Here is an 18,257-nt window from a genome sequence, read left to right on the forward strand (position 1 = left end):
ATTGGCTCGCCATGGCCCACGTGATCACAGGGGACGCTGCAAACTAACTTTGCCGCTGGGATAGGCGAGCACTGCACGCCGGCAGCTGGAGGAGACCCAGGATCGGAATCCCACGTGGGCCCACAGCACAACGGCAGGCGCGCTAGGTAAGTGCAGGTCGGGGGCTTGCGCCCGCGGGAAGCCTCCGACCCGAATTTCTGGCCCTATAGTCTGTATTTTACACCATTTCATCAACAATTCAAATTCACAAACTCAAGAGTTGAATTAAAATCAAAACACAATAACTTCTCGAAGCCTAAGCCTTTTCGTCTTTAGAAAGTCTTTACACTGATAATAGATGCTGTTTTATTACCTGTGCAAGTGTCAAACATCTCGACAAAGTAACATACAAAATCACTGAGTATTGTTCTACTTGTCCTTTAGAAAGTTTCATTTCAACTCACTTTTTCTTCAATTTCCTCAGTGTCCTATTTCATTCATTGTATGTTAACTCTAACTCAGTTTATAATCAAATGTTAACTTGTTCCAGGATTCATAACCAAAAATGATGGCAAATCGAAATGGATGATTTGCCAATTAATACAGTAATTGTAACACTGTTTATATTTAAAGAGACTTGGGGGGAGGGGAGGGTGTGACACCATATAGCTGCTGATCTCACTCCTGTCCGAAATGAGTGAACATAAATATAATGGCACATTTACACCATTGTGTGCTCTCTTTCACATCAGCATCTGCATGAACAGGGGTGTGAGCAATGAGACGATGTATGGAGGTTATCTAGTTTGAGCTATCTAAATATCAGAGGAGCAAGAATTTCTGACTTGCAAGCTGTAAATTCAGCAAACATGACTGTTTTCAAAAAAAGTACTCCAACTGCTTGTCTGAGGAAACAAGCTAAAATGAAACACTGAAAACTAGGTGACAGCTCTACAGTAGAAAGAACATGACAGTCGGAAGAAATATTTGGGCCACAGACTGCTTTATGTTCACAATGGCTATTGAAAAGTGAATCTACATTCTTTATTTTGTTTCAGAAAACACACTGTGAAATAGGACACTGAGGAAATTGAAGAAAAACTGAGTTGAAATGAAACTTGCTAAAGGATAAGTAGAATAATACTCAGTGATTTTTGCAGTATTGATTAATAATCACTTATTATTGATTGATAGCTTCACTTGTACTGTGCACAAACAGAAATCTTGGAAATATATCCTGTTAAATGGAATTTGTCTGCTCTTGCCTCAAGAGAATAAGGACATAAGAAAGCACAGAACAAGCAAAGGCCGGTCGGCCCATCAAGCCTGTTCATTCCAAAAGCCATGTATAATTTGCTCCATGATAGATTCCATTCTACTTATGTGGTCTCCTTAAGGAAAAAATCTGCAACAATTTGCACTGTAGATTGCCTAAAAGCAAATCTCCAAAGTACCTATTTATACATCTCTTATTATTTATTCTTCACTGCTCGTCTTTCTTGGCATGACGTTTGCACAGTCCCAGTAGCTCAGGAACCACTGTATTCCACAATGGATTTGATTATTTTTTCCTGTACTATCTTTATGACCCTTAATTCCATTCCCTGTCTGAAACTGATGCAGCTGTTTTAATAAATGTGTCCATTACCTGATCTTGCGAGAAGTCTAATCAACATATCTACTGCTTTCTGGAGGAAGTGGAGAGCTCTCACTTCAGTTTTGGTTTGTTCTCCTCAAACTTTGTTAGTTTTATACTTGTGTCCTCTGGTTTTATGCTCACAGCTCAAGCTAAATAACCTGCTTACCTACGTCATTTATTCATCTCAACAATGTAGAAACTTGACCCTTCAACCTCTCAATTTTCCTCTCTCCAATGGAAACAACTTTAACACGCGAGTCTCTTTTCAAAACTTCAAAGTCTTAGAATCATCTTTGCTGCTCCTCTTTGAACCTCCCCAATATATCAATGCCCTATGGAAGGACATTTCCAAAACTGCACACACCGTTGCAAGCTCAGTCTTACCTATGACTTACACAAGGCATAAGTAGCTTGTTTTGATTTAAAATCAAATACCATGACGAGGTATCCCAATACTCAATTCGGGTCATTGACAACAATTTCTCATTGGCAGGGAACCTTGAAAGAATTTTCAATAACAAAATCCAAATCCCATTCTATCTTTTTCTACTGGACATTCCTTCATCATGTATCAATGTTTCCAGTTCCATGAGCATCACCGTACAAGCATCTGGATGAAAAGCCAACTGCCATTCCTTAGACCATCTATTTAGACATAAAAAGATGGCAAACAAGTATATCGGAAAAAAATTCTCAGAATTTCAATATAATCCTTGATATGTTATTTAGCAGATAAAGATTGATACAGTGAAATGATGGGCATTTGTTGTGGTATACATAATATGGAGGAACTAATTTTTTTAAATTATAAAACAAATGGCTAAGCCATCTATTACTTGTGATGAATGTGGTTGTGAAAATAATGGGCTCCCATTTCCATTATTAATTAATTTCAGCGGAACAGTAGGTGTGAGTATCAGGTGGGAAATACTGGCCAGAATTTTCTCCAGGTAGGTGGGTTGGGGGTGGGGGCCTCCGAGGTGGGTGGGAAACCCGGGAGGCCAGGTTTCCCGCAGGCTCTGCCGACTTTAATGGCAGGGTCTGATTTGCATGTGAGGCCTCGGATTCCTGCCCGCAGCCAGCCAGTTTGAGAGGCTGCAGATGCAGAGAAGGAGCAAGGGGTCGGTCCGGGGGAGGGGTCGTGGGGGCTCAGTCAGGGATCGCGCAGGGGGGTTTGGGGATTATGGGGGAAGACGGGGATCATGGAGGGGAGTCGGGGGCCATGGGAGAGGTTGGGGATCAGCGGGGGGGGTGAGAGTTGGGGATTGCAGGAGGGGGGGTTGGGGATCATGGGGGGGGTAAGGATCGGGGGGGGGTGGGGAGGTCGGGGAGGGAAGAGAGGATTGGGGCTGGCCACCAGAGGATTTTGGCCGGCCTGAGCATCATCGATGGGGTGGGGGGGCGGGGGGGAGACCTCCTGGTGGGGACGGAGGCCTTGGGAGGGGAGGGGGGTGGTCACTGATCGCAGGAGGTGGGTATGGACCCTATACTGAGGAGGTAGGTATAAAGCCGCTTACCTCCTGGATCCAGCAGTCCCCGCCTCGATTTAAATGCTGGGTTTCATGAATTGTGTGAAACCTGTCCACATGCAGTTAAATTCAAAATGGAGGTGAAAAGAGAGGCTTCCAGCCTCATTATAATATTTAAATTGATGTACTGCCCCCTGGGCACAGGTTGGTTGCCCGCCCCCATTAAAACCGGAAGTGAGCGGGATCAGGTCGGGAATCCCATTTTTAACAATTTAACTGCCCCCACGCTCCAAGCCCACCTCTTTTTAAGGGGAAAATAATGGCCACTGTGTTACACTCACACCTATATTTTCACAAAAGTTAGTGAATTGAGAACCGATAGCCCACTGCCAAATCCAAAAGCAATTCATTTCTACAAACATTTCAGATAAGGACAAAATGAAAGTAACGGAAGAAAAAAGGCCATTCATCCCATTGATGCACTTGGAATAACCTCCATGTTTAAGTGTTGCATGTTAAATAATTTATCACTTTTCTAGAAAATAAATTCTTAACTGATAAATGTTTTAAATTTAAGTGATTTTAGGGCAGTAACATGATTGACAAGTGTGGATGGGGCTAATGATCCCATTATTAGCGGGGATGGAAATATGAGACTGGGTATGTGCCAGAGGCATCCAGTGTGCCTCTATACAGGTGGCCAACAAGGGAGCTGGGAGCGTCAGCTGTGGCTCAGTTGGTAGCACCCTCACCTTTGAGTCAGAAGGTCTGTGGGTTCAAGTCCCACTCCATGAGACTTGAGCACAAAAATCTAGGCTGATGCTCCAGTGTAGTACTGAGGGACTGTTCTAAATTGTGCTGAAGGTATTAAAAGAAAGCCTTAGCAAACCTGCCTGATGATATTTTCTCATGTGTCAGCTTTACTTTGATGCCCAGTCCCTCCATCTCCCTCACCTCATGCCCATGTTCCTCCATTCGGTACCAGAACATTACCTGGTGCAGAACTGGTCATCAGTTGCCCTTTGCTGGCTGTTGCTGCCCTAAGTTCGAGCACTGGCACTATCAGCATTTCATAAGCAACATATCCAAGCAAAATTATGTGAATGAGCCAACTTGTCGTTACTGCACGAGGTCAGACCTTTCATGCAGAGGTGCGCAGAGTGCCTGAACAGCACCAAGCAGTGTGTGGAGACCGTATCATCGGCCCCATGACAGCAAAATAACTGACCACTCAGCTGACAATGCAGCCCTGAAATTGATCCAAGGCATCTATTACATTTTATATTCCATATTTTAAGTTTTATTTGTAATACTGTTGAGTGTTTTTACAAAAAGCACAACTGCAAAGTGTTCTTCATTGTTGGCAAGGGATGTCCACACTGAGGGTTTAACTTTTGTGACAGAATCACACTTAAAGTTTTTAAGAAATACTCTCTGTTGATTGCCAGGGAACATTATGGACTGCATATAACTGAATATTGTAACTGCATCGAAACAATGTAAAGTCAGTGTTTAATAACACTTTGAGAACATTAGTGCATCTCAAAAGATATGATGTCAATACTTTTGAAACATCACATCCTTTGTAAAGCTCTGGTGTCTGTAAAAAGTGACAGATGTTCACTGTGAAATTCATGTGCTTTGGTTCGACATTTGTCTATTTCAACATTTGCTCAAACTGTAAGAAAAAAGCAGAGTCATTTTCTTTGAGGTCTGATCAGGTTCTAATTTTCAGAAGGTTGAGGTGGCAAGGTAGGTGAAAATTCAGTGCCTGCATTAAGTAGACCCATTTGCTTTCCTTCCAAGTAATTAATATGCACTTCCAGTTACTCAATATTGCACATGTATGTCAACACAGCAAAATATGGAAGAAGCTTTGTGCGTTCAAGCTTCAAATGAGACGTAGGAACAAATTCAGTGGGCTGGATTTTCATTCAGCAGTCGGGAAGGAGGCGGGACTACAACTTTCTGGTTTTAGTCCCGCCTCCATCGATGTCCAGCCAATCCACGCAATTTTCCCTTGATTGACCTTGTTGAGCCCGCCCAGCGGGTTCAGCAGGCCAATTAAGGGCCACCCGGCAACAGGTGACGTCACAGACTGAAATTTCATCTGTCAAGACGTTTTGACAGATGAAATATCAGTGTATTGCAGCTGTTTGAAGCTGTCAAACACTGACAGTCTGACTTCTAACCTGAGTCCTTCTACACAGACTCAGTTAGAACTCACACCGGCAATGAAAGCTGAAGGCTGTCACTTTTGGCAGCTCGCAGCCATTTTGCTTTCAGTGCCGGCTGAGTGATGGACTCCCGAAACCTAGAGGAAGAAAGGTTGTTAAGGTAAGTACAGGTAATTTAAACTTCTTTACACACTTTAGACACACCAAACACACTTACCTTTGCACTCATGCACCCATCACTCACCTGAACACTGACATCGTGACCCCCCCAAGTCCTTCAACCCGACGGCCCGCCTGCTCTAACCTGGCGTGGTTTGGAGTCGTCGGGAATTCCACATGACACCCCTCAAAATAGGGATTAGGCTAAAAACTGCCTGTTAACTACCTGTTAACAGGCAGTTAATTGGCACTAATCCCATCCTGCCTTGGGTCGGCGGGTCCCAGTGCGGGGCGGGTACCCGCCTCCCTGGAAACTTACGTGCAGGTGGGTTTTGGGCGGGATGGTGTCGGGACCTCGGAATTCAGGATTTTAGCCCCCCGCATGCCTAAAAGCCCACCTCACGGCACACTGAAAATCGAGGCCAGTGAGTTAGGTTACAATTAATCTGGCAAAGGTGTTTTTACCAGCTTAAAATCAGGATCACTAGTCCATTGTTGCTCTCTTATCTCTAAGAGAAGGTATAATTACAAAAGTTGACTTTTCCTTGCACTAGGTCCTTTAAGTGGTTTCCAAAATAGAATGGGTGGCAAAAAGATACCTTTGGGTCCAATATTTACTCATATTCTTGTGTGTTGGGGCCAACTTCAAGGTCCACAATGGGCCTGCAAAAATCAGTTTTGAGGTAGAAATTGCACAGCGCTGATCTGCTGGTGTGAACTGGATGCAGGGAACAATTCCTGGACCGAAACAGGTAGGCCCGGGGCCCGATTGGAATTGGGTCTTGGGCCTCAGTTAAATTTGACTGAAGAGCTGCAGACAGCTGCAAAAACGGGCGTAACACTTACCAATTACTACCCCTTCATCTTTTGGTAAGTAAGGGTATATTACTAGCCCAACCAAAACTTTGATACAGCCTAGATTGTACTTATGCCATTATTTTTACCTTCTTAAAGATGTTATTTATTTTGAGAGAGCAGTGGAAAAATGATTTGCTCTTGTGGGGCTGCATTCCATTACCAACAGGATTGTCTAGAGGCATCAGCTGAGTGGTCTTCCTTCAGTCTATGTCTACATTCTAGTCCTTTTTTAAAATAATTTCTATGAACATGAGGTGGATGTGACAAACTGGAAATGTATACTGAATAAATTATCTGCAGTAATCTGTCTCATCCTATAAAAATTTGTATTATCTTACAGAAAGAAAGCTCCCCGTGGCAAATCAGGGCCATCAAACATGGTGGCAGCTGTGGATCCTGGCAACTTCTGTAACAGCAAATCTTGCAAACAACTTTAAAATTCAACTTACATAATGGCTTTGAAAACTGTTCCAAAATGTGATCTCCACAGCTGCCACTACCTTGGATACCATTGGAGGTTATGGCTTGACAATACAACCTTTTTCAGTAATACTGAAGATATTTAGCCATTGATGTTTGGCAGATTAGTCATTACGGCAGCAAATGTTTAATTGATTCTACCATATTTTGCACTATTGATGTTAACTTTTGTATTTACAGTTATCAAAACTTCAAGGAGTTGACATCTGGCTATCTGTTCCTTAAAAAAAGAACATTAGTAGTGCAGTGTGTGTGCTGCTGGGTGGTTGGTTGTGTGTTTACTCTTACAATTATTCAGCATGGAATTTCCCAGATCCTATCCGTACCGCAATGGGAGGTGCCAAGGAGACACAGGTCACTTCCCACGAAGGGAAGGAAAAACAACCACAGACTGGTTTAAGTTGGGTAACTTAAACCAGTCTTTGCAGCCAGGAAATTTGGGAATGGGGGAATAAATTGAGGTAGGGTTAAAAAAATTAGTTCTCCCTGACTAAACTCAAAAGACCAAGATAATCTGAAGACAGCAATATTCTGCGGGCCGAATGCTGGTTCAAGCTGCAAAAGGGTTAAATTCGAAGCAAATACTCAGGCGTCTGTATTACTTTGAGCAACAAGCCGCTGTGGTGTTATCAGCCATAAATCTGTCCCAGCTTTAATGAGTTTTCACTGATGCACATCCATCCTCTTACAACCAAGCTCACAGCTGACAACCTGTCCTAAACCAGGGAAAATTGCAATGGTTTTGGGGCTAAGACCTTGGAGGTTTATCTTCTGACGATAAGTGTAGAATTCTGATGCCAGGCCCTCTTCCTCCCCTCCACAACCCCACAGGAGTCTCAGTGAAGGAAAACAAGAAGAAACCCCCCAAAAAACTGACACCCAAACCAGGTACACGAGATAAAATGAGCGCACCTCGAAAGACGCATTTCGTGTAATTACATTAAAATGAGATGTTAATAGGAGCTGCCTTCTCATTTATATTCGCTTAATAATTAATTTAAAAAGAAATTGAAATGGCAAACAGTAACAGGTTGTGTTCTGGAATGATTTCTACACAATGACCCCTAAAAGTAAAACCCTTCAAGCACCTACACACCATCCAGTGGATGATTCCAGCAGTCCTACTTATTCTTCAACTTCATTTACCTTACACCATTTTATCTCCTGCACCTCATTTGGGTTGCAGATTTTTGTTTTGTTTTCCCTTCACCTTTACTCCCATGGAGTTGCAGAGGAGGGGATATCTGTTACTTAAAAACAGAAAACCAGTCGTGACGTGCACATGCCACTGGGTGGTTGGTTGGGTGTTGGAAGCTTACAATTATTCTGCACGGGATTTACCAGATCCAGATGAATAGCAGCAGACGTCATCTCAAGATTAACCCCCAGCATCTTGGCCCCCAAAACCATGACAGTTTTGTTGAAATACTTCGCAAATTCAGGCCAACTTTAATGAGAATCCGAGCTAATGCTGACAGTGGACAGACACCCAGGATAGGGTTGTCCTGAGCTTCCAGATCAAACTCCCTCGCCTTTCGACAGACGCAATCTACAGTATGGTTTAAATGACAATTAAGATGCAGATAAAGCTCGACCCTCCTCTCTGTCACTGCTCACCTCCTCTTGTTTTTATTTGTCCTGTTCACTCTGAGCACCCTCTAGGCTGCTGATAAAACTTTATAGCACTAATCAGATGTGTACATGCATGAACGTGCATTATGTGCTCTGTAAACTGAGCACATACACGATTTAATGGAGCATCCCTCCTTCCTGCTCTCGGTGACAGTACCAAGGGTTCCCAGGCCAGATACAACATAGGATAGGTGCATCACACAGCTCTCTAACAATGTGTTGTAACTCCTATGTGTTGGATGCTGCCATATCTGTGAGACTCTTCCATTTCTCACACCTTCTCTGCATGTAATGTATGCTGCCTCAGTAAGATTGTCTAGTTATTTGAAGATATTGGGCAGCTTTGGACAGCTGACTCTTTGCCCATTGAATACTAGGCTGAGGACCTTGAATGAATAGCCACGAGAGAGCCAAATGTATGGGCTTGTAATTGTTGGATGCTTTTCCTAGAATAAAGATTGTAAATGGTACAGGAATTAGATTCGACTTTGATTCACCTATTTTCAAATGAATCAATTTCTAAGGGTTATTGTGATTTCCGTACTTTTGATTTTCGCTTAACCTCCACCATTTGCAATATAAAGAAATGATTTGTCATCTTTGAAAGGATTAAAAAAGGGCTAAGATGAGGGGATTAAGGAACAGAGCATATCTCCAAACATATAACAGAGGGGATGTCTGGTGTAACGTGGCCAAAGTGCACAAACCGTGAATCACTAACTGAGGAATGTATTGAGAGATAACGTATGGGGTCACAAGACCAATGCACACAGGTCACAAGAATTTGCACCCGAAGCCAACTGTATGATGAAAGAAATGTATACGTGTAATGCACCTAATTTGTAAACAGTAGCCACGACTCAGAACAAAACCTGTATATATGGCAGGAGAATTTCAGCGATCGGGGAGCATTCGTCCCAGGATGAGTGACTCCCCTGTCGACTTGTATAAAGTTGCTTTACTGAACAAACCTCCGGACTCCGAGTGACTGATTGGGAATAAGGTGGACATCGACCCTTTATATCAGAGGGTCCGTCTCGGGGAGAAGAAGCTCTCCCGGTTTACCCTTACAATCTTCCTTTGCTGTAACAGTCAATCGAAAAATAGTAGGCAAAAGCTCACCTTTTTCTCCATTTAAGTATCATTGCATTTGAAACAATGAACATGTTTTGCTTCACATGCCAATCAAAGTGTCAATCTGCTTTATTTTTATTCCTTATTTATTTCAACCCTCCAATAACATTAATGCTTAGCTACAATGTTTGCATTGGGTTTAAAAATACTCCTTAAGAACTTATTTCAATGGACCACTGTTAAAAAAAAGTATCCACTCATCTACACTTCTGACAAATTATTACATCAAAGTAGAGATATGATTAGGAGCTTTAGTTTTCCTTATAGAAGTTTTAGGGAAATTGGATCTACAGTTTCTAACTTGCAAAACAATCAATGATATTCGTGACCAAGTGCACAAATTAATTATTTCTATTTCCTGGTTACCATAATACTCAGACATGTGGCATTTGCGTATATGCAGAAAGAATGGTCCAATATTAACCAGGTGAAAAGAAGCTGGTTAAAGTTTGTAAAGCGTCTACACACAATTAAAATATAACCAAATGGCAGTTTTACTTTTCAATACATGACATCTCAGAGTATCTGTTATCAAGTTGGGAGAGGGGGGAAATGGAATTTCTATTGGGGTTTCCCCGATCTCCCCTGAAAAATGATGTAAATGGCAGCCTGGGGTTTCCGTCAAATTTCTACCAAAGCTACAGCGGGTGATCGGCGAAACCCCCCTGGAAATTCCAGGCAGAGGAGATTTTAAAGGCAGACCTGCATGCTGTGAATTGAACATTGGGCAATGGATACCGTTGGTGGATTTACAAGCTGCAAGCCAAGGGGTTCAGAGGATGTCAGCACGAAGCTCAGATGATTTATAAAATTGCACCTGAGCTTGAAGATTAGGTGCTCGTTCCCTGACATCTGCTGCATTAGAAGCTTGAGATTGACACTTCTGTTTCTGACCAATGTTCGAATGGTTCCTTCATCACCTTGTGCTGTGAACGTCAACAGAGGCTGTATATCTACCAAATGACATGAGGGGAGGCAAACCTCCAATCTGAAGGGCGACTTGCCCAATATCATAAATTGAACTTTTGTATATCCTAGCACTCAAGTAATTTGTTCTAGTTATACTAGTCAGTCAGACATTGTACCCAGCTGAGCAAAGATGCCATGAGATCTCGTAAATTATACCATATGTATGTGTGATGCTGGACCTCTCCTTCTCTCTCATCTCACAACAAATACATCCAAATGACCAAATCTAAGATGGGAATGATATTTGTGCTTCCTCTGTGACCCGGAAATCAGGTACAACAATATTTACTTCTGGATTATAAAATTTTTCAAAACATACTGAACATTGCCTTTGGATTATAAGTGGAAGATGTTTGAGAATCAGCCTCATCGTAAGGCAAGAATTGCTGCTTAAAATGAGATGGACAAACTAAACAGTTTCCAAAGCATAAAGCAGCAGCAGTGTACTACATTGAGAGTCTGAGCCATCGCAGTGTTAATTAAAAGGTAGCAGAATCAGTTTTAAAAACCCTGAGCAAGTCAGAATCAGCCTTTTGAAACCACACTCAAAGAATAGCATATGCACAGAGGCGAAATATACATAACAACCAATTACAGCAAATTAATATAGCAAAATTGTACATTGGCTTGTGCCCAAACACAACTTCATATTTCATGTAAGGATTTTTTGGTCTGAATGAGCACTTCTCTGTCTAATTCTAATTAATATTCAGAACAAGAAAACTGGGAGGAAAAGATATTTACATTACCCTGAGTCTGCGGCTTTGAAATTCAATGGAACGTGCTCTATCCTGAGACCTTTGAAATAAGGAAAGCAGAAATTAGAACAAAATACAATTTCAAGAAAGAAAATTGGAAACATGAATCATGATAATAACTACATGACTAATTAATACATCATCCATGTGTTTGGAAAAATCAGTCAGAACAACATCAACAAAAAATAGTTATGGAAAGAAAGAGCAGGTGCATTTATGGAAACCACATAAAATTAGACCTACACTTACAATGGCGAGTGAATTCTTATGCAGTGACTTAGCATTACTGAAAGAAACCCCTTGCTCATGTCTGTGACTTTGGGTATCAAAGAGAATATCAGTGAAGCAGTCAATATCATTGGGCTGCGGGAGTTGGTATTCATGGGTTGTGACACAGATTGATATTTAGAAATGCAATGATCAGTCTATTAGTCATCCATACCAATCCTTGATGTTAAATGGGAAACAAAAAAGACCTGCTGCTCACAGCCAGTCATGCATCCTTCTTACACAAATCTGGCTAGTCAGTTATTTTACAGTTTTTCCTCTTAAAACAGTCCCTAACTGCAAACTCAATTAGATGACCTCCTTCTTGCTCACCTGGTTTTCAGAGAAGAGGCTGGGTAGTTATTTTATTAGGTGGCGATTTTCCCTGGATACTTTAGGCGCTAAAGAGCCTTCGAGGTGGCCAAGATGGAGTCTTAAGCTAAAACACCGGTTTAGCCCACATTTAGCGCAAGACACCATCTTGGTAAAGGAGTTGAAGCTTGTGCTAGGAACGGCCGCCCGGAGGATCGTTAAGGGGCTGATTGCTACTTAAATTGCCTGCTAGCGCTCATTAATGAGGGTGCACGGCATTTTGGTGACTAGCACTTGACCTAACGCCCTCTCCTAACAGCGATCAGCTGATTGGGAGTAAACTAGTCATTGCAGAGGATTTTGAGCACTACTTAAATGTATATTACCTTTAACTGTTCACTTGCTGCTGGTAGTTTGAAGAGGACTTTTGAAACATATCGGGAGACTTTCTGGGACACTTTGTCAAGGCTTCACCAAAACTTCATCAACATTTATTCTGAAAATTCTCAGAATCTTATATGTTTCAATAAGATCACCTCTCATTCTTCTAAACTTCAATGAGTATAGGCCCAACCTGCTCAACATAGGACTTCACCTAAAAAGAGTAATTGCTGTGCTACTGCACCTTAATGGATACCTTAGGAGTCACCAGGAGAAAGGGAGGGCTTGGCCATCGGTATCCTGCTAGGGGTCCCCCTTCGTCTGGAATGGGAGGAAGATATGAGGCCAGGCAGAGCAGCACCAGCTGTTGCAGGAGAGAGGGACAGGAGGGCGAGGTGGCGTCCTTCCCCCCCTGCAGGTACAGGATATCCGTCCTCCTCTGGACCTCCTCCACCAGGATCTCCAGTGCTGTGTCCAAGAAACTCTGCACCCTCTCACTTGGTCCCTGAGCCATCCTGAAACCTGCCACTGTGTGCCAGCCAGTGCACTCCACAGCTTCAGTGCTAAACCGGCAGGCGTCTGATTTAGCCTCCAGGCAAGTTCAAATTATGGTAATCAGCAATTAGGACCAAAATTGCGTGCTGAAACCAGACTTTCAAACAGGCGGGTCTTATTAGCACAACTCCCATTGAGAGCCTGTTTTCACCCTCTCACCAAAATAACCCCCTATAACCATATTAAACATGGGAAAATGTCAATTTTAAATACACAATATATTGTACTCTAGGTGTCAGCCCTGGCTTAGTGGGTAGCACTCTGTCCTCTGGGTCAGTAATTCAAGCCCCACTCCAGGGACTTGAGCACAAAATCCAGGCTGACACTCCAATACAGTACTGAGGGAGCGCTGCACATTCAGAGGTGCCATCTTTCAGCTGAGACATTAAACCGAGGCCCAATGTTGCTTGTAAATTTTATTACCGCCTTTAAGGGGCAGCGCAGGCCATTCAAAATATCGTGCATGCGTGATTTTTGCATTGAAAAGCCGGAAAGCCTGCTGTGCGGGATCCCTGGAGTGCTGCACTGTTGTGCAGCTTAAAGGGAACATTGCCGAGGCCCCTTCTGCTCTCTTAGGTAGAATTAAAATATTCCATTACACTATTTCAAAGAAGAGCAGGGGAGTTCTCCCTGGTATCCTGGCCAATATTTATCCCTCAACTAACATCACTAAAACAATGGCCCGTATATTCCGATCCCTACGGGTGTGTGTACACACATGTCGGGTCATTGGAATGCCGGTTTCAGGCATGCGAAGCCTGCCCTGGAGAAGGGCCTCTGTGGGGGGAGAGTTCCGCTTTCTGCAGAACCTCTGCCCGCTGAAAACACTTAGAAATCTTACGCCTGGTAAAAGCATGCATAAGGCCTGCTTTTATCAGCATAAGAGTTGAAAAAAAGTTTAAAATTTTTTTTTCACTCATTTATAATTTTAAAATACTTATAAAAAAAGGTAAGTTTCTTTTTAGCCCCGTAAAAAACTTTAATTCTTTTTTTCAAAATATAAAACTTTTGTTTATAATATTTAATTTATTGTAATTTCAACTCATTTAAAAAATGCGATGGTTTAAAAAAAAATTATTTAATGTTTTACAGTGTTTTTGGGGTGATCTCCATTCATATATTTGACAGGTCTATCTGTCAAGTGTATGAAGGGAGATTTCCTTCTTTGATTGGCTCCCCATGGCCCACGTGATTCCAGGGACCTCTGGGATACCTGGGCCCTGCACATTTCGAGTTGGAGAGGCCCAGGAGCGGAAGTGTATGCATCTCAGGAGCCCACAGGTAAGTCCGTAGATTTTTTCCAGATCAGAGGCCTCCACACGCAGGAAGACTCCAATCGGAAAATACGGCCCAGTATCTTGTCATTATACATTGCTGTTTGTGGGAGGTTTCAGTGCACAAATTAGTTGGCCCGCTTGTTACATCACAACAGTGACCACACTTCAAAAGTACTTCATTGGCTGTAAAGCACTTTGGAACATCGTGAGGTCATGAAAGGTGCTGTATAAATACGTGTCTTTCTTTCTCCGGCTAAAGCAGTGGTGTAAATTTAATAGCCAGTTATGCCAAAACTAAATCACATTCGTGCTGCAGTATATGTAATTCTGTTGGCTCACTTGACTTATTTAGTGCCTTTTCTCCGCAAGATATTTTAAATCTCAAGCTCTTAACTACACTTAAAATACAGTTTTCTAACTACATTTGAATTCCCAAACTTGATCACAAAATGCACTGGGAGAGTATTGGGAACTTGTATGTTTGTACTTTAGTCACAAAACTGAGTTCAGCAAAATTGTGTTTTAGAGTGCAAATAAAATAAAGTGACTTTTTAACATCAACGTGTGTAGATTAAGTAACATATTGAGTGCATCAACTTCCATATGTCTTTCTTCATACTATGATTAGTCAAAGGTAGTACAGAACTAATGATATACAAACATACAAGCATCCCCTGCACTCTACATTACTGTTCTCTTGTGAATGAATTCACGTGGCTGTGTAACCATATAAATACATAGCTGCATATGTGAGTCTGCCTGCTGAACTGTTTGGTGAGATTTTCATCCCCATTTTTTCAAATGATATAAAATCTTGATTCTTGAAATTAGATAAATATTTGAAACAGAGGATGATACAAGGCTATGGGAAGACAGCAGTGAAGTGGGATTAGATTCGGATTTTTAAAAAATTTGTTTCTGGGATGTGGGCATCGCTGGGAAGGCCAGTATTTATTGCCCATGAGAAGATGGTGGTGAGCCACCTTCCTGAACTGCTGCAGTCCGTGTGGTGAAGGTACTCTCCATAGTGCTGTTAGGGAGGATTTTGACCCAGCGACGATGAAGGAACGGCGATATATTTCCAAGTCTGGATGGTGTGTGACTTGGAGGGTAACTTGGAGGTGGTGGTGTTCTCATGTGCCTGCTGCCCTTGTCCTTCTAGGTGGTAGAGGTCGCGGGTTTGGGAGGTGCTGCCGAAGAAGCCTTGGTGAGTTGCTGCAGTGCATTTTGTAGATGGTACACAAAGCAGACATGGTGTGCCGGTGCTGGAGGGAGTGAATGTTTAAGGTGCCAATAAAGCGGGCTGCTTTGTCCTGGAAGGTGTTGAGCTTCTTGAGTGTTGTTGGAGCTGCACTCATCCAGGCAAGTGGAAAGTATTCCATCGCACTCCTGACTTGTGCCTTGTAGATGGTGGAAAGACTTTGGAGAGTCATGAGGTGAGACACTCGCTGCAGAATACCCAGCCGCTGACCTGCTCTTGTTGCCACAGTATTTATGTGGTTGGTCCAGTTAAGTTTCTGGTTAATGGTGATGGATTTGGCGATGGTAATTGTTAAGTCTGTGTGTTATAGTGAGAATTACTACATAGACCACAAGAGTAAATTCAACAGGTCTTTACTGGTTGGAGGTCGGACTATACTGAATACAATATTATTACACTGTGCTTATATACCGGTGTGGTCACCACCGGTATTACGTATACAGCAGCCAAAGAAAGTAGTACCTTTCTTAAGGTGGACCAGGCTTAAGTTCTCTTAAGGTGGAACAGGTTACATACACCACAATCCTCCCTTTTTAGCTTAACAGTCATATCCCCAAATAAACATAACATATATACATATATAACTTCAGGTATAACAGTTCAAAGGTTCAGTCTCTCAGGAGGCTTTCTGATTCGGCTTGGATAACGCCTTTCAGTGGTCTCTGATTCTTGTTGTTGAGGTGCCTCCTCTAGTTGGTTGCCAATGTATTGGGTGTCATCATCATCAAATACATTCTCGGCCGAGGTAGATGCTTCAGGTTCATGAACGTCTTCCACAGCTGTCCCTGTCACAACCATGGGTTCGACCCTTGCTCTCGACTCTACCAGTTGATCCGCATGACGCCTTATCACATTATGGCCAATATCTACGGTGTACATCAGAGGTCCTTGTCTGGCCCGGATTGTTCCGGACTGCCATTTTTCGTTTCCATAGCCCCTTGCCATCACTGGTTGTCCTACGTCGAAAGTTCGAGTGGTCTTGCTGTTAATATGCCGAAACTGTTTGTTTTCCACTTCCCTCCGCACATTTGGTTTTAACAAGTCCAACTTGGACCGCAACCTCCTGTTATAAAACATCATAGCAGGACTTTGGTTAGTCATGGCATGATCGGCGTTTCTATATGACATCAGGAACTTATCGACCTTGTGTTGCAGCGGAATCTGATCATCATTCATGGCCTTAATAGCCTTTTTGAATGTCTGGACAAATCTTTCAGCCAACCCGTTTGTCGCCAGATGATATGGGGCAGAGGTATAATGTTTAACTCCATTCTTCTTCAAGAATTGTTGGAATTCTTCCGATACAAACTGTGGTCCGTTGTCCGAACAGATCTGTTCTGGCAATCTGTTCCTTGTGAATATTGTTCTTAACACCGCAATTGTCTTTTCTGAAGTAGTGGTATTCATCTTGATGACTTCTGGCCATTTGGAATGTGCATCCACCGCGATTAGGAACATGGAGTCCATGAATGGACCAGCAAAGTCAATGTGTACGCGTTGCCATGGGGCTGAAGGCCATTCCCATGGGTGTAGCGGTGCTATCGGAGGTGCATTTTGCACTTTTTGACACCCAGCGCAGCTTTTCGTTAACTCCTCAATCTGTTGGTCAATACCCGGCCACCATACGTAAGCCCTAGCAAGACTTTTCATTTTAACTCCCCCCAGATGACCTTCATGTAGTTCTTTTAAAACTCTTTCCCTTAACTTGGGAGGAATAATCACTCTTGTCCCGTACATCAAAGTACCATGGCAGACGGACAGCTGGTCTCGCCTTGCCGAGAATGCCGGTAACAGAGGATCACCCCATGTTGGCCATCCTTTCACTGTCACCTCGTAGACTCTGGACAGTGTCGGGTCGTTCCTGGTTTCTCTTTCAATACTTGCGTTGGTGACAGGTAAACACTCGATAATGGTCGAATGAAATAACTCAACAGGGTCAACTTCCGTCGTGTCTTCATCTTCAGGTAGTGGCAGGCGCGACAGGCCATCAGCATTGCCATGCTGTTTCGTACCTTTGAATTCTATCTGATATTGATGTGCCCCTAAGAAAAGAGACCATCTCTGGAGACGCTGTGCTGTCATCACCGAAGCACCCTTCTGAGGGTTAAAAATGGACACCAACGGTTGATGGTCCGTCAGAAGTGTGAATTTTTGGCCCTGTAGGTAATGATTAAACTTCTTCACTCCCCATACAAGGCTAAGGGCCTCCCTATCGATCTGCGCATAGTTGCGCTCAGCAGAGGTCAATGATCTGGATGCAAACGCGACTGGCCTTTCCGTGCCATTTGGCAACTTATGTGAGAGTACTGCCCCAATACCATATGGAGAAGCATCACAAGCCAACCGAATAGGCAGTGTTGGGTTGAAGTGAGCCAACACTTCCTCTGAGGTGATCAATTCTTTGCTTTTGCGAAATGCTTTCTTACAGTTTTCGCCCCAGTCCCATGGTACCCCTTTCTGTAAAAGAGCGTTCAACGGATGCAGCACCATGGATAGATTTGGCAGAAATTTATGGTAATAGTTGATTAATCCTAGAAACGACCTCAACTGAGAGACATTCTCCGGAGCGGGAGCCTTTACAACTGCCGCTATCTTGTCAGGAGACTTATGAAGCCCCTCCCGGTCAATGACATGACCACAGTATGAGATCCGCTTCTGGAAGAACTCACATTTCTGCCGATTTACTCTAAGTCCATACTCTTTCAGTCTGTTGAGCACCAGTTCCAAGTTAGCGAGATGCTGTTCATCACCATCACCTGTGATCAGAATGTCGTCCAGGTAACATTGTGTGCCTGGAATTCCCTGTAATACCTGCTCCATGGCCCTCTGCCAAATTGCTGGAGCTGATGCCACACCAAAAACCAGCCTATTGTACCGGTACAACCCTCGATGCGTGTTGATCGTGAGGTATTGGCGTGACTCTTCTTCAACCTCCATCTGCAAGTACGCC

General features: G+C 43.0%; 1 long non-coding RNA gene across 2 annotated transcripts in view; it reads right to left on the minus strand.

The window, feature by feature from the left end:
• Positions 1-6,140: 6,140 nt before the first annotated feature.
• Positions 6,141-18,257, minus strand: part of LOC147124845 (uncharacterized) — a 1,171,333-nt gene continuing 1,159,216 nt past the window's right edge. For both annotated transcript variants that reach the window (XR_015079125.1, XR_015079124.1), the window contains exon 4: positions 6,141-11,294. This is a non-coding gene — a long non-coding RNA (uncharacterized LOC147124845). The remainder of the gene's footprint in view (positions 11,295-18,257) is intronic.

The sequence above is a fragment of the Somniosus microcephalus genome, chromosome 1 (genome assembly GCF_052327205.1).
Source record: "Somniosus microcephalus isolate GS21.2 chromosome 1, FLI_Smic_1.0, whole genome shotgun sequence".
Lineage (NCBI taxonomy): Eukaryota > Metazoa > Chordata > Chondrichthyes > Squaliformes > Somniosidae > Somniosus > Somniosus microcephalus.